This window comes from Nicotiana tabacum, chromosome 13 (assembly GCF_000715075.1).
Source record: "Nicotiana tabacum cultivar K326 chromosome 13, ASM71507v2, whole genome shotgun sequence".
Classification (NCBI taxonomy): domain Eukaryota; kingdom Viridiplantae; phylum Streptophyta; class Magnoliopsida; order Solanales; family Solanaceae; genus Nicotiana; species Nicotiana tabacum.
In genome coordinates, this window is record NC_134092.1 from 129,173,665 (window position 1) to 129,184,127 (window position 10,463).

The window sequence follows — 10,463 nt, forward strand, 5'->3', positions numbered from 1 at the left end:
ACCCTGAGGCTGCAGAACACCATCATCACCAATAGTCACTTCCGTGGCATCAAGTTTGAGTCACAAATGTACATTTTTGTCCGGATAGCATAATGTAGCCAGTCATTTGAGTAGACTTAGGGTGTGTTTGGTATGAAGGAAAATGTTTCACTAGAAAATATTTTCCTGAAAAATGAGTGGTTTTATCACTTATTTTCCCTTGTTTGGTTGGCGAGTGAAAAACGTTTTCTGAAAAATATTTTTTAGTGTTTGGTTAGAGAGTATAAAATATTTTTAGAAAAATAATTTTTTATGCTACTCTCCTCAACCCAACTTCCTCAAAATCCCCATGTTTCTTGTACACCCCCCTCCCCCCCGAATTCTATTTTCTTCAAGAATTTAATTATTCTTTTCAAAATTTACACAAACCCAAAAGAACTAATGTGCTACTTTACTTTTTCACACAAGAACAATGTTAAAATTTGAGCTTGATAACTAAAAAGAAAATACTATATTTTTTAGGGGAAAAAGGTATCTTTTCAACAACATGAAAGGAAATTACTCATTTTGTTGAATGAAAGAAAATATTTTTTTCTACATCATGAAAAAAAAGTACTCGTTTTGTTGAAATGGAAGAAATTACTCTTTCTACATCATGAAAAGAAAGTACTCATTTTTTGAAAAATATACCTTTTCTATTCCAGGAAAAGAAAATATTTACTTTGTTGAAATGAAAGAAAATATTTTTACTACATCACAAAAAGAAAGTACTCGTTTTGTTCAAGTGAAAGAAAATATTTTTTCTACATCATGAAAAGAAAGTACTCATTTTTTGAAAAAAAATTCTTTTTCTATTCCAGGAAAAAGAAAATACTTTGTTTGTTGAAATGAAAGAAAATATTTTTTCTACATCATGAAAATAAAGTACGCGTTTTGTTCAAATGAAAGAAAATATTTTTTTCTACATCATAAAAAAAGTACTCATTTTGTTGAAATGAAAGAAAATACTTTTACTACATCATGAAAAGAATATACTCATTTCATTGAAATAAAAAAAGTACTCTATCTACAACATGAAAAAAAATTACTCTTTATAATAGTTCTATTTAGGGTGGTTGGTGGGCGAGGTTGGGGTGGGTGGTGTTTTTCCATATAGAGATAGTGTTTGCAAAAATGTCGAACTGACGGGTCAAATACTAGTAGCGAATACAGCAAAAGGGAAGTTGGACACTTGTGCAAGTGGAATGATCTAACTAGACATATTCAGTACGAACCATTTTCCAGTCCCAGAGGATCCTGAACAAGAAGAGACAAAAATGCTAGTGCCGATATAGTGTCACGACCCAAAATCCCACCACAGGCGTCGTGATGGCACCTAGTCTCTAAGACTAAGTAAGCCGGTTTCTATTACATTTTGAAGCCATTTTTTTAAAAAAAATCTAACAGCGAAAATAATTACAATACACAACCTCCCAAGACTGGTAGTACTGAGTCACGAACTCTAACTGAATACATGAAATGATCACGAGGACCGAATATACAATACTATTTGATTACAAATTAACAGTACAATGAAATGAAAAGACTCCAAGGGACTGCGACGGCCAAACAACTCTACCTTGAATCCTTATGATCGCGCTTTAACTCTGCTCAAGTCCGTTATCTTCAATACCTGGCACTGCACAAAAATGTGCAGAAGTGTAGAGTGAGCACACCACAGCGGTGCCCAGTAAATATTAAGACTAACCTTAATGGAGTAGAGACGAGGTACAGTCAAGACACTCACTAGTCTAATAACCTGTGTAATATAATATACAAAATAATAGAAAATAATAATAAGGGCAGGATAAAACAACCAGTGATATGCACAACAGACAACAAGAATACCATTAATATCACTCAACAATTAATAAACACAATTACACCCAATTAAATCAAGCCCTTCAAATAAATGTATTTCACATAGTTCTTCAAGATAACTCTCTTTCAAATATAATTTTTTCAAATAATTATTTTTCAAATATAGTTCTTTCAATAAATCTTTCCAAATACAATTTCCTCAAATAAATATCTTTCAAAATACAATTCTTTTATATAATACTTTCTAATTAAAAATCCTTCCAAATAAATGTTTTGAATATAATTCTTTCAATTAAAAGGTCACCATGTGACACCTCATTTCAAAATCATCAAAATACGAGTCTAAGCCCATTTTCATATTTTCACGGCACCTCGTGCCCATAATTAATTTATCATAATTATCCGGTACCTCGTGCCCATAATTAATTCATCATAATTGCCCGGCACCTCGTGCCCTCATTTCATATCACAACTGCACGGACAATTCACGTGCCAAATATCATTATTATTTCATCACAACAACTCGTGCCCACATTTTAAATCACAACTGCACGGACAATTCACGTGCCAATATCCCCAATTCATATCACAATTCACGGCACCTTGTGCCCACATTTTATTTTATAAACTGCCTGGCAATAGCCATAGGCTCCCAATTTGAACATAAATAAGATTATTATCAATTTACTAACAACAAGACAAGTTGTACAAGGTATAAAAATAAACACAATAAAATGACAACATCACATGAAAATTGTCAACACCACAACCCCACATCATCACATATCGTCCCTGATAATAGCCACCCTTATCATTCTGCCCAGACAATATCAATAGCCACCTTTATCGCTCCTATAGCCACCCTTATCGCTCCGCCCAGACAATATTCCAACAAACACAACAGTGAAATGCCACCCTTATAATCACATAATATCAACGGTAAAATTCCACCCTTATCTCTCCAAAATAACAACTCACACAACACAATAATTTACACGGTAAATTATCACAGCAACATAATAAAATCAATTCATATCACAATTTGTCCAATGGCCACAACCAAATTTCAAAGATATGACAAAATCAATTAATTTCACAACAAATAGCCCAAGGCTCCACACAATGTATATAACACCCAAAAATAATCAATGGAGATAGAAATTACTCAACATAAAGTAAAGTCTTCATTAAATTCAAATTTTCAATAATTATATAAACACCTCTTCTTAAGCTCATTTAATTAATTATTTGCAGAGGAAAATTCATATTGGAATTAATTTCCAAGAAATATTAAACCAAGAATACTCACAAAATTTCATAAATATTTCAAGTAATAATCACATCAAATTATTATATAAAAACAAATTCAACAATAAGAATTTAGGCATGGCAAACAGATGATTTAATAATTTTTCACAATTTCCCAATTTACGGCAGAAAAATGCCTAAGACTTTAATTCAATAAATTTTTGCACGTATAATCCCGAGTACGTACTCGTCACCTCGCGTACACGTCTTTTTACATTTCACAAATGGAATATAAGACTTAATGCCTAAGGGGTAATTCCCCCACTCAAGGTTAAGCAAGACACTTACCTTTTTGAAGTTAGGCCAATATTCCAAAATAGCCTTCTTGCTTGAATTGACCTCAGGACAGCTCAAATCTATCCAAATTAATTGTATAATTTCATTAAAATTCATCGAAAATAATTCCGGATAATAATGCGCCGACATAAAATTTTATTCTAAAAAGTCAACAAAAGTCAATGCGGGGCCCGCCCCTCGGAACCCGACAAAATTTTCATGATATCTGAACACCCATTCCGATACGAGTTCAACCATACCAATTTTATCGAATTCCAATAACAACTCGACCTCCAAATCTTAATTTTTTGTTTTCAAATCCCTAAGTTCAAACCCCCGATTTACACCTCAAAAACATGTAATCTAATCGGATTATTCGATGATAATTCAATATTATGGAGTAGAAATGATCACAAGGGACTTACCTCAAGTTTTCCTGTGAAAACCTTGCTCTAAAATCGCCCAACCCGAGCTTGAAAGTCCCAAAAATGGCAAATGCTCGGAACCCCTCTGTTTTTGTATTGCCCAGGGGTTTTCGCATCCGCGGTGATTTCTTCGCACCTGCGGTAAATTTTTCGCACCCGTGGCCTTCGCATCCGCGATGAATTTTTTGCACCCGCGGCCAATTTTTTGCACCCGCTGTCTTCGCATCCGCGGCCAATTTTTTGCACCCGCAGCAAAATTTTCGCACCCACGGTGCCTGGCCAGCCCATGAATTTTTCGCTTCTGCGACTCATTTCTCTCATCCGCGAGCTCTCACCTGCAACCCTTTTTCGCGCAGGTGAGATCACACCAGCAACCCAGCTGCTTCAGCTCCTCCTCCAAATCCAAATTCGATCCTTTAAGCATCCGAAACTCACCCGAGGCCCTCGGGACCCCGTCCGAACATACCAACAAATTACATAACATAACACGGACCTACTCGAGACTTCAAATCATATCAAACAACATCAAAACGATGAATCGCACCTCAAATCAAAATCTATGAACTTTGAACTTTCAAATTCTATATCTTGTGCCGAAACATATCAAATCAATCCGGAATGACTTCAAATTTTGCACACAAGTCATAAATAATATAACGAAGCTATTCAAATTTTCAGAATAATATTTCGACCCCGATATCAAAAAGTCAACCCCCCGGTCAAACTTTTCAAAAATTTAACTTTCGGCATTTTAAGCTTAATTCCACTACAGACCTCAAAATAAGTTTTCCGACACGCTCCTAAGTCCAAAATCACCATACGGAGCTTTTGACATCATCAAAATTTTATTCCGGAGTCGTTTTCACAAAAGTCAACTCTCCGGTCAACTCTTTCAATTTAAGCTTCAAATTAAGGATTGTTCGTTTAATTAAATTCTGAATCTTTAGTAAATCAAACTCGACCACACCCGCAGATCATCATACATATTGAGAAGCTGCTCGAGACCTTAAGTCATTGAACGGGGCATAAATTCTTAAAATGACAAGTCGGGTCGTTACATATAGCAATCCCATTTGGAAGGGCGCTAATTACGAAACAAAGCTAATTTACTACTTACAACGTTCAGAATATATTAATCCAAAAGACATTCACAAAAAATTTGTAGCGGAAATAGGCTCATGCGTAAAGGTTTTAAATGCAATATATTTGTTTTTTTTAAAACACACTTCGTAAAAAATCTTAAATAAAATACAATATTAAAGTATCAAGATAATGTGATACAACCCTTCTATCAACACGTTAAAGCAACTTCCTAATGAAATTGTATTTTTCGCTCGATATCACTACATGTTTGTATTGTACATGAATTTCAAATTGGTGAGTATTAATGGATAACTAGTCTTTTCCTTTGTACATATTTACAAGATAAAGTGTAAATTTAGCATATTACAAGACTTGGGTTATTAACACACCCCTAAAATAGCAAAATAAGTCACCAAATTCAAGTTACAAGCTTATGGTCTTGAGATCCAACAAGCCTCCAGAATTTCCTGCATAAGTATGACATATAGATCATGTACAAGTCCCAAAAGTATACAAAACCTAGGTGCATATGCAGATGAGATCTCCACAAAAGCTCCTAAAAGGAATACTCCAAATGGCCCTCTTCAAAACTCTTCTCGCACATTACCTACGATAGAAAACAACTATCGCTAAACATAAATCTTAGTGGCGTATTAACTTTAGTCTTGGAGCCATTAGATTCTCCAATTCCACTTTTCAGTCATAGGTAGGTCAAATGAAATATAAATTTAAAGCAAGTAAGCAAATATATCAAAGGTATCGAATATCAAACCTTGAGGTGTTTTCAAATATCAATATCAATGTTCAAGATTCAAGTGTTAAGAAAGCGTATAGCATTAGTCCAGAGAGTTTGCCACATATCTATTTTTTCCCAATATGTACGTCATGCCATCACCCATGCATAATCAAATACCAAGATGGACCAAAACCCCAAATTAAGTAGGGCCGAAACCCAATAGTTAAGAGAATCAAGAACCATATTAAAAATAACTTCCTAGTTCGTATTTAATACGGACAAATTCTATAATTTAAGACGAACTACGAATCCAAAGTCAAGATGATAAAAGATCCGAATCAAGAGATATGCCGAGATAAGTGACAAGGTCACTGCCACAAGAAGGACAAAGCCCCAACAAGAATACAAAATAATCAAGCAATCCGTACAAGTGGGTGAGTAAGCGAACATTTTGCAATATTGAGATAATACCAATACAACGATATAAAGTGAAGAGAAAGGAAGCAAAGTTCAAGTTATCTCCAAATATCCAGCAAGTACAGAAATTTCAAGATCAAGTTTATACACAAACCTTTGTGTTTTACCACAAAACAGTTCCACCATAATTTGTGGACGTTCGAATCGTCTACGCCATAGACCAACCAAATTCGTCTACTTCCTCAAACAATTCCCCTTAGATTTTATAAAGATATATAAACCTTAAATACATAATCAAATATCTATATAAGTTCAGTGATTTTAATATGGGTTCCATCCCCATAAATGAAATAAATAAAAAGATTTATGGGGTCCGTCCCCATAAATGAAAAGAAGAAAAGGAAGGAAAAATGTGAGATTCATTATGACTTATTTGATTTTCAAATATGCAAATCGTCAAATATGGTAGGCACTCAATACTATAAAAGGAGAGTTTCGACTCTCATTTCTATACACCAACAAAGAGAAAGAAAGAGTGAGGTTTCACAAACAAGGTATAAGAAAATAGTCTGTGAGAAAAATAGAGAGTGAGCGATATTGTAGTGGGGTGGGAATATAAAAAATGGATTATTTTTTTTGAGTGTTGTAGTGGTATTTGGAGTATTTTACTCAGACCTACAAACTGTAAAATTCCTTGCTATAGTGATATTAGTTTCTCCTCTCGGGGCCGTGGTTTTTCCCCTTATTCAAAAGGGTTTTTCACGTAAAAATCTTTGTGTTCTTGTTGTTCTTTTTATTCTTGTTGATTACCGTATCTCGGTGCTACGTTATTATTCCGATTTTATTACCTTGAATATTATTTCTGTAGGGGGTTTATTCCCAACAACTGGTATCAGAGCACAAGTTCTGCTCATTCATAGAAATACTATTAATTGTCGGTAATACTATACTCGGTGAAAAATAAAAATATTCAGAGTAAAGTATGAGGTAGAAAAATTTAACGGAGATAGCGATTTCTCAACACGGCAACGAAGGATGAGGGATCTGCTCATCCAACAAGGATTACACAAGGTACTAGATGTTGATGCCAAAAAGCCTGATACCATGAAAGTTGAGGATTGGGCTGGCTTGGATGAAAGGGCTGCTAGTGTAATTAGGTTGCACTTATCAGATGGTGTGGTAAATAACATCATTGATGAAGACACCGCATGTGGCATTTGGACAAAGTTGGAAAATCTATACATGTCCAAAATGCTGACAAATAAATTGTACTTGAAGAAGCAGCTATACGCCCTACACATGGGTGAAGGTACAAAATTTTTATCACATTTAAATGTGTTTTACAGACTAATCACACAGCTCGCCAACCTCAGAGTGAAATCGAGGAAGAAGATAAAGCCATCTTGCTATTGAACTCATTTCCATCTTCGTACGATAATTTAGCAACAACCATCCTGCACGGTAAGACTACCATTGAGTTGAAAGATGTCACATCAGCTCTTCTACTCAATGAGAATGTAAAGCCCCGTAAATTCTTTTAGTTAATTCCTACTAATTTTGAGCTTGAGAATGCAATGTAATTAAATCTGAGCTACATGATTATTCGAGTGGAACAAATTTATTGGAATGCTTAACGGATAATGTCGATAGTTAATTATTGAATTAGTGGAGGTTACATGGTCATCAAATGCATTTGGAGTATATCAAGTTTCTATGTCATAAGTGCCCAAATTTTGAGAATTCAATGGTATGTAACCAAATTGAAGAGTTGGTTGGTAAATATGATGAATAGTGTTGGGTCTTGTTTGAACGATGTTATTTTGAGTTTTTAGTGGAACGACTAGATCCCATAAAAAGTTTAATGAATGAGTTGGAGTTAAAATTCAAGGATTGACCTTCAAATGATGAAATGAGGATTTTTGTTAAACTTATGAAATTTGACTTAAGTGTTAAACACTTAGTTGGTTTAGTTGGTATCGTTGTGATGCGTTCTTGAATTATCTGAGTTCGTATATGTAGATTGGGACTCATTGGCATTATTGGATCATTTGCGGGTAAGGTTGGAAGCAATTTGAGGTACGTTGAAACTTACTACCCCCGGAACTTTTCTCCATACTCATATCGAAACACGATTAAATTGAGTTTCTAAATATGAGTCCTAGCTTGTGGGGACGAGCGAATTGGGATTGTACCATTCTTGCATCATAAAAGATTTAAGTGCTATGAATATTATTTTCTTGAAATATTTTATCTTAATTTTTTAAAAAAGTAAATAAATAAGGAATAACACTTGTAGTATTTAAAAAAAATAATAGAAATACATGAGTTGTGAAATATCTTGGATTTAACTATTCTCTAATAGTTGATTTGGCTATAAATATCATCATTGATAAATGTAAAGATTTTGGGAGTTACTTAAATTCACCGAGATTGACCTTGGATACTTTTCCTCATTTGGTCATGAAACTACACGTGCCGGTATAGGCGTAGAACCTACCTTACGGTTGGGAACTACGGTAGAGTACTTCCCATTAGGGGTACTATTGTGCTACTTTATTAGCATGGCTGAGTCGATTCGTGCGGCACAACGATGAGATGACCTGAGCAAGTAGGGTGTATGATACTTGCTGCTAGGTACATAACCTAGTTGACATTCTTTCGTGTCGGTGATATATAGTGCTCCTGGTAAATGAAAAATCTAACATGATTTTGCAAAGATCAATGCTAAAGGAAGATTTTGAAATATGTTTTACCATATTATTTTATTTTACTTTCTAAATTGTTAATTGATATGAAGGCTTCTTTCTCTATATCAATTGTTATTGCATATCTTATATCTTCTTAAATCTTGTCCTATTTTCTTTTGGGGAATGGTTCATGATTTGTACTAGGCATGTGGAGCTTAGGCCTTTCGGCCACATTTTCATTTCTATTTTCAGGGATTGGACCTGAGCAGCTTGGGCCGCGTGGATAGGGCATCTCTATATTTCCCATTGACATTATTTGGTGAGACTCCACGCTAGTATTCATGGAGGACTTTATTATATTACTATCCTTTTGAGCTACTAGGTTATGCCTTGGTTGACTATTCTATTCTGCGTCATAGAGATTCCATAGACAAGAGTAATATTCATTTTGGGTTGTAATCCTATGGTTACTCACATGGCGTACATGAATGAAACTTTCTTTTATCTTTATGAAGCTTTGCCTTCAAAGAAAAAATATTTACTTAAAGACATTAATCATGTTTGTCGTGTATCTTAAAATGATTGTAATTGAAGAGGCTTTCGCATCCTCCTATTAGGCATATAGATGTGTATTAATCTATGAGATGGTTCACTCGGGTATGGTAGAGTACCAGGTGTCGGTCACGTAGTTTTAGGGTGTGTTTGAGAAGATGAGAAAGAAGCCAGAAAATCAAGGATAGACTCTTATCACAAAAGGTAGAGGCAGGAGTTATAAAAAGAGTTCAAGCAACTATGGTAGATCCGGAGCTCGTGGGAAGTCTATGAACCGATCTAAATCAAGAGCCAGAAATAACTACAATTGTGATCAACCAGGTTACTTCAAAAGAGATTGCCCAAATCCAAGGAAGGGCAAAGGTGAAAGCAGTGGCCAGAAGAATGACGACAACACAACCTCCATGGTACAAAACAATGATAATGTTGTCCTCTTTATAAATGAGGAAGAGGAATGCATGCACCTTTCAGGTCCAGAGTCAGAATGGGTGGTTGATACAACAACATCTTACCATGCCACACTGGTAATAGAAGTTTTTTGTAGATATTTAATAGGTGATTTTGGAACTGTGAGAATGGGTAACACGAGTTACTCAAAGATTGCGGGGATCGGTGACATTTGTATCAAGACAAATGTCGGATGCATATTGGTTCTAAAGGACGTGCGACATGTACCTGATTTGCGGATGAACTTAATCTCGGGAATTGCTTTAGACCGAGATGGATACGAGAACTATTTTGCAAATCAAAAGTGAAGACTCACCAAGGGATCATTGGTGAGATTGGAAAGGGAGTTGCTCGTGGCACGTTGTATAGGACAAATGCAGAAATATGCCAAGGTGAATTGAACGCGGCACAAGATGAGATTTCTGCAGGTTTGTGGCACAAAAGAATGGGTCATATGAGCGAGAAGGGATTGCAGATTCTTTCCAAGAAATCACTCATTTCTTATGCCAAAGGTACAACGGTAAAACATTGTGACTACTGTTTATTTGGTAAGCAGCATAGAGTCTTATTTCAGACAGTGTCTGAAAAAAATTTGAATATACTTGATTTGGTATATTCTAATGTTTGTGGTCCAATGGAAATTGAATCGATGGGCGGTAACAAATATTTTGTTACCTTTATTGATGATGCTTC